The sequence below is a fragment of the Eptatretus burgeri genome, chromosome 1 (assembly GCF_056783735.1).
Source record: "Eptatretus burgeri isolate ZD-2024b chromosome 1, Ebu_testis_v1, whole genome shotgun sequence".
In the NCBI taxonomy this organism is placed as follows: Eukaryota; Metazoa; Chordata; class Myxini; order Myxiniformes; family Myxinidae; genus Eptatretus; species Eptatretus burgeri.
Window position 1 is genome coordinate 34,783,718 of NC_140961.1, and position 7,064 is coordinate 34,790,781.

The following is a 7,064-nucleotide window of genomic DNA, read 5'->3' on the forward strand; positions in this document are numbered from 1 at the left end:
TGGGCGGTGTCGTGTTGTGTTGTGTTGTGGTTGAATTGGGCCGTGTCGTGTTGTGTTGTGGTTGGATTGGGTTGTGTCGTGTCATGGTTGGATTGGGTCGTGTCGTGTTGTGTTGTGTTTTGGTTGGATTGGGCCGTGTCGTGTCATGTTGTGGTTGGATTGGGTCGTGTCGTGTCATGTTGTGGTTGGATTGGGTCGTGTCGTGTCATGTTGTGGTTGGATTGGGTCGTGTCGTGTCATGTTGTGGTTGGATTGGGTCGTGTCGTGTCATGTTGTGGTTGGATTGGGTCGTGTCGTGTCATGTTGTGGTTGGATTGGGTCGTGTCGTGTTGTGGTTGGATTGGGTCGTGTCGTGTCATGTTGTGGTTGGATTGGGCCGTGTCGTGTCATGTTGTGGTTGGATTGGGTCGTGTCGTGTCATGTTGTGGTTGGATTGGGTCGTGTCGTGTCATGTTGTGGTTGGATTGGGTCGTGTCGTGTCATGTTGTGGTTGGATTGGGTCGTGTCGTGTCGTGTTGTGGTTGGATTGGGTCGTGTTGTGGTTGGATTGGGTCGTGTTTTGGTTGGATTGGGTCGTGTCGTGTCATGTTGTTGGATTGGGTCGTGTCGTGTCGTGTTGTGGTTGGATTGGGTCGTGTCGTGTCGTGTTGTGGTTGGATTGGGTCGTGTCGTGTCGTGTTGTGGTTGGATTGGGTCGTGTTTTGGTTGGATTGGGTCGTGTCGTGTCATGTTGTTGGATTGGGTCGTGTCGTGTCGTGTTGTGGTTGGATTGGGTCGTGTCGTGTCGTGTGGTTGGATTGGGTCGTGTCGTGTCGTGTTGTGGTTGGATTGGGTCATGTCGTGTCGTGTTGTGGTTGGATTGGGTCATGTCGTGTTGTGTTGTGGTTGGATTGGGTCCTGTCGTGTGGTGTTGTGGTTGGATTGGGTCGTGTTTTGGTTGGATTGGGTCGTGTCGTGTCATGTCGTGGTTGGATTGGGTCGTGTCGTGTCATGCTCTGGTTGGATTGGGTCATGTCGTGTCATGTTGTGGTTGGATTGGGTCGTGTCGTGTCATGTTGTGGTTGGATTGGGTCGTGTCGTGTCGTGTTGTGGTTGGATTGGGTCGTGTCGTGTTGTGGTTGGATTGGGTCGTGTCGTGTGGTGTTGTGGTTGGATTGGGTCGTGTTTTGGTTGGATTGGGTCGTGTCGTGTTGTGGTTGGATTGGGTCGTGTTTTGGTTGGATTGGGTCGTGTCGTGTTGTGGTTGGATTGGGTCGTGTTTTGGTTGGATTGGGTCGTGTCGTGTCATGTTGTGGTTGGATTAGGTCGTGTCATGTTGTGGTTGGATTGGGTTGTGGTTGGATTGGGTCGTGTCGTGTCATGTTGTGGTTGGATTGGGTCGCGTCGTGTCATGTTGTGGTTGGATTGGGTCGTGTCGTGTCATGTTGTGGTTGGATTGGGTCGTGTCGTGTCGTGTTGTGGTTGGATTGGGTCGGGTCGGGTTGTGTCGTGTCGTGTTGTGGTTGGATTGGGTCGTGTTTTGGTTGGATTGGGTCGTGTCGTGTTGTGGTTGGATTGGTTCGTGTTGTGGTTGGATTGGGTCGTGTCGTGTCATGTTGTGGTTGGATTAGGTCATGTCATGTTGTGGTTCGATTGGGTTGTGGTTGGATTGGGTCGTGTCGTGTCATGTTGTGGTTGGATTGGGTCGTGTCGTGTCATGTTGTGGTTGGATTAGGTCGTGTCATGTTGTGGTTCGATTGGGTTGTGGTTGGATTGGGTCGTGTCGTGTCATGTTGTGGTTGGATTGGGTCGTGTCGTGTCATGTTGTGGTTGGATTGGGTCGTGTCGTGTCATGTTGTGGTTGGATTGGGTCGTGTCGTGTCATGTTGTGGTTGGATTGGGTCGTGTCGTGTCATGTTGTGGTTGGATTGGGTCGTGTCGTGTCATGTTGTGGTTGGATTGGGTCGTGTCGTGTCATGTTGTGGTTGGATTGGGTCGTGTCGTGTCATGTTGTGGTTGGATTGGGTCGTGTCGTGTCGTGTTGTGGTTGGATTGGGTCGTGTCGTGTCATGTTGTGGTTGGATTGGGTCGTGTCGTGTCGTGTTGTGGTTGGATTGGGTCGTGTTGTGGTTGGATTGGGTCGTGTTTTGGTTGGATTGGGTCGTGTCGTGTTGTGGTTGGATTGGTTCGTGTTGTGGTTGGATTGGGTCGTGTCGTGTCGTGGTGTGGTTGGATTGGGTCGTGTTTTGGTTGGATTGGGTCGTGTCGTGTTGTGGTTGGATTGGTTCGTGTTGTGGTTGGATTGGGTCATGTCGTGTCATGTTGTGGTTGGATTAGGTCGTGTCATGTTGTGGTTCGATTGGGTTGTGGTTGGATTGGGTCGTGTCGTGTCATGTTGTGGTTGGATTGGGTGGTGTCGTGTCATGTTGTGGTTCGATTGGGTTGTGGTTGGATTGGGTCGTGTCGTGTCATGTTGTGGTTGGATTGGGTCGTGTCGTGTCATGTTGTGGTTCGATTGGGTTGTGGTTGGATTGGGTCGTGTCGTGTCATGTTGTGGTTGGATTGGGTGGTGTCGTGTCATGTTGTGGTTGGATTGGGTGGTGTCGTGTCATGTTGTGGTTGGATTGGGTCGTGTCGTGTCATGTTGTGGTTGGATTGGGTCGTGTCGTGTCGTGTTGTGGTTGGATTAGGTCGTGTCGTGTCGTGTTCTGGTTGGATTGGGTCATGTCGTGTTGTGTTGTGTTGTGGTTGGATTGGGTCGTGTCGTGTCGTGTTGTGGTTGGATTGGGTCGTGTCGTGTCGTGTCGTGTTGTGGTTGGATTGGGTCGTGTTGTGGTTGGATTGGGTCGTGTCGTGTTGCGGTTGGATTAGGTCATGTCGTGTCGCGTTGGGGTTAATTTGGGTCGGGTCGTGGTTGGATTGGGTCATGTCGTGTTTTGGTTGGATTGTGTCATGTCGTATCATGTTGTGGTTGGATTGGGTCGTGTTGTGGTTGGATTGGTTCGTGTTGTGGTTGGATTGGGTCGTGTCGTGTCATGTTGTGGTTGGATTAGGTCGTGTCATGTTGTGGTTGGATTTGGTTGTAGTTGGATTGGGTCGTGTCGTGTCATGTTGTGGTTGGATTGGGTCGTGTCGTGTCATGTTGTGGTTGGATTGGGTCGTGTCGTGTCATGTTGTGGTTGGATTGGGTCGTGTCATGTCATGTTGTGGTTGGATTGGGTCGTGTCGTGTCATGTTGTGGTTGGATTGGGTCGTGTCGTGTCATGTTGTGGTTGGATTGGGTCGTGTCGTGTCATGTTGTGGTTGGATTGGGTCGTGTCGTGTCATGTTGTGGTTGGATTGGGTCGTGTCGTGTCGTGTTGCGGTTGGATTGGGTCGTGTCGTGTCATGTTGTGGTTGGATTGGGTCGTGTCGTGTCATGTTGTGGTTGAATTGGGCCGTGTCGTGTCATGTTGTGGTTGGATTGGGTCGTGTCGTGTCATGTTGTGGTTGGATTGGGTCGTGTCGTGTCATGTTGTGGTTGGATTGGGTCGTGTCGTGTCATGTTGTGGTTGGATTGGGTCGTGTCGTGTCGTGTTGTGGTTGGATTGGGTCGTGTCGTGTCGTGTTGTGGTTGGATTGGGTCGTGTTTTGGTTGGATTGGGTCGTGTCGTGTCATGTTGTGGTTGGATTAGGTCGTGTTTTGGTTGGATTGGGTCGTGTTGTGGTTGGATTGGGTCGTGTCGTGCCGTGTCGTGTTGTGGTTGGATTGGGTCGTGTGGTGTCATGTTGTGGTTGGATTGGGTCGTGTCGTGTCGTGTTGCGGTTGGATTGGGTCGTGTCGTGTCATGTTGTGGTTGGATTGGGTCGTGTCGTGTCATGTTGTGGTTGAATTGGGCCGTGTCGTGTCATGTTGTGGTTGGATTGGGTCGTGTCGTGTCGTGTTGTGGTTGGATTGGGTCGTGTTTTGGTTGGATTGGGTCGTGTCGTGTCATGTTGTGGTTGGATTAGGTCGTGTTTTGGTTGGATTGGGTCGTGTTGTGGTTGGATTGGGTCGTGTCGTGCCGTGTCGTGTTGTGGTTGGATTGGGTCGTGTGGTGTCATGTTGTGGTTGGATTGGGTCGTGTCGTGTCATGTTGTGGTTGGATTGGGTCGTGTCGTGTCATGTTGTGGTTGGATTGGGTCGTGTCGTGTCGTGTTGTGGTTGGATTGGGTCCTGTCGTGTGGTGTTGTGGTTGGATTGGGTCATGTTGTGGTTGGATTGGGTCATGTCGTGTCGTGTTTTGGTTGGATTGGGCCGTGTCGTGTTGTGGTTGGATTGGGTCGTGTCGCGTCGTGTTGTGGTTGGATTGGGTCGTGTCGTGTTGTGGTTGGATTAGGTCATGTCGTGTCGTGTTGTGGTTGGATTGGGTCGTGTTTTGGTTGGATTGGGTCGTGTCGTGTTGTGGTTGGATTGGGTCGTGTTTTTGGTTGGATTGGGTCGTGTCGTGTCATGTTGTGGTTGGATTAGGTCGTGTCATGTTGTGGTTGGATTGGGTTGTGGTTGGATTGGGTCGTGTCGTGTCATGTTGTGGTTGGATTGGGTCGTGTCGTGTCATGTTGTGGTTGGATTGGGTCGTGTCGTGTCGTGTTGTGGTTGGATTGGGTCGGGTCGGGTTGTGTCGTGTCGTGTTGTGGTTGGATTGGGTCGTGTTTTGGTTGGATTGCGTCGTGTCGTGTTGTGGTTGGATTGGTTCGTGTTGTGGTTGGATTGGGTCGTGTCGTGTCATGTTGTGGTTGGATTAGGTCATGTCATGTTGTGGTTCGATTGGGTTGTGGTTGGATTGGGTCGTGTCGTGTCATGTTGTGGTTGGATTGGGTCGTGTCGTGTCATGTTGTGGTTGGATTGGGTCGTGTCGTGTCATGTTGTGGTTGGATTGGGTCGTGTCGTGTCGTGTTGTGGTTGGATTGGGTCGTGTCGTGTCGTGTTGTGGTTGGATTGGGTCGTGTCTTGTCGTGTTGTGGTTGGATTGGGTCGTGTCGTGTCGTGTTGTGGTTGGATTCGGTCGTGTTTTGGTTGGATTGCGCCGTCTCGCGTTGCGGTTGGTTTGGTTCGCGTTGTGGTTGGACTGGGTCGTGTCGTGTCATGTTGTGGTTGGATTAGGTCGTGTCATGTTGTGGTTCGACTGGGTTGTGGTTGGATTGGGTCGTGTCGTGTCATGTTGTGGTTGGATTGGGTCGTGTCGTGTCATGTTGTGGTTGGATTGGGTCGTGTCGTTTCATGTTGTGGTTGGATTGGGTCGTGTCGTGTCATGTTGTGGTTGGATTGGGTCGTGTCGTGTCGTGTTGTGGTTGGATTGGGTCGTGTCGTGTCATGTTGTGGTTGGATTGGGTCGTGTCGTGTCGTGTTTTGGTTGGATTGGGTCGTGTTGTGGTTGGATTGGGTCGTGTTTTGGTTGGATTGGGTCGTGTCGTGTTGTGGTTGGATTGGTTCGTGTTGTGGTTGGATTGGGTCGTGTCGTGTCATGTTGTGGTTGGATTAGGTCGTGTCATGTTGTGGTTCGATAGGGTTGTGGTTGGATCGGGCCGTGTCGCGTCATGTTGTGGTTGGATTGGGTCGTGCCGTGTCATGTTGTGGTTGGATTGGGTCGTGTCGTGTCATGTTGTGGTTGGATTGGGTCGTGTCGTTTGATTAGGTCGTGTCGTGTCGTGTTCTGGTTGGATTGGGTCTTGTCGTGTTGTGTTGTGGTTGGATTGGGTCTTGTCGTGGTTTGATTAGGTCGTGTCGTGTCGTGTTCTGGTTGGATTGGGTCGTGTTTTGGTTGGATTGGGTCGTGTCGTGTTGTGGTTGGATTGGTTCGTGTTGTGGTTGGATTGGGTCGTGTCGTGTCATGTTGTGGTTGGATTAGGTCGTGTCATGTTGTGGTTCGATTGGGTTGTGGTTGGATTGGGTCGTGTCGTGTCATGTTGTGGTTGGATTGGGTCGTGTCGTGTCATGTTGTGGTTGGATTGGGTCGTGTCGTGTCATGTTGTGGTCGCATTGGGTCGTGTCGTGTCATGTTGTGGTTGGATTGGGTCGTGTCGTTTCGTGTTGTGGTTGGATTGGGTCGTGTCGTGTCATGTTGTGGATGGATTGGGTCGTGTCGTGTCGTGTTTTGGTTGGATTGGGTCGTGTTGTGGTTGGATTGGGTCGTGTTGTGGTTGGATTGGGTCGTGTTTTGGTTGGATTGGGTCGTGTCGTGTTGTGGTTGGATTGGTTCGTGTTGTGGTTGGATTGGGTCGTGTCGTGTCGTGGTGTGGTTGGATTGGGTCGTGTCGTGTTGTGGTTGGATTGGTTCGTGTTGTGGTTGGATTGGGTCGTGTCGTGTCATGTTGTGGTTGGATTAGGTCGTGTCATGTTGTGGTTCGATTGGGTTGTGGTTGGATTGGGTCGTGTCGTGTCATGTTGTGGTTGGATTGGGTGGTGTCGTGTCATGTTGTGGTTGGATTGGGTCGTGTCGTGTCATGTTGTGGTTGGATTGGGTCGTGTCGTGTCATGTTGTGGTTGGATTGGGTCGTGTCGTGTCATGTTGTGGTTGGATTGGGTCGTGTCGTGTCGTGTTGTGGTTGGATTGGGTCGTGTCGTGTTGTGGTTGGATTGGGTCGTGTCGTGTGGTGTTGTGGTTGGATTGGGTCGTGTCGTGTTGTGGTTGGATTGGGTCGTGTCGTGTGGTGTTGTGGTTGGGTTGGGTCGTGTCGTGTCGTGGTTGGATTGGGTCGTGTCGTATTGTGGTTGGATTGGGTCGTGTCGTGTGGTGTTGTGGTTGGATTGGGTCGTGTTTTGGTTGGATTGGGTCGTGTCGTGTTGTGGTTGGATTGGTTCGTGTTGTGGTTGGATTGGGTCGTGTCGTGTCGTGTTGTGGTTGGATTGGGTCGTGTTTTGGTTGAATTGGGTCGTGTCGCGTCGTGTCGCGTCGTGTCGTGTCGTGTCGCGTCGCGTCGTGTCGCGTCGTGTTGTGTCGCGTCGTGTTGTACAGGCCTTGCATTTTTAAAATCAGACTGGGCTGATAAATAGGCCTCGTCATGTGGGGTGAGGGGGCTGATTTTGCCCACGGGGTGATTTTAAAATTGCTTCAAAATCTTGTGAA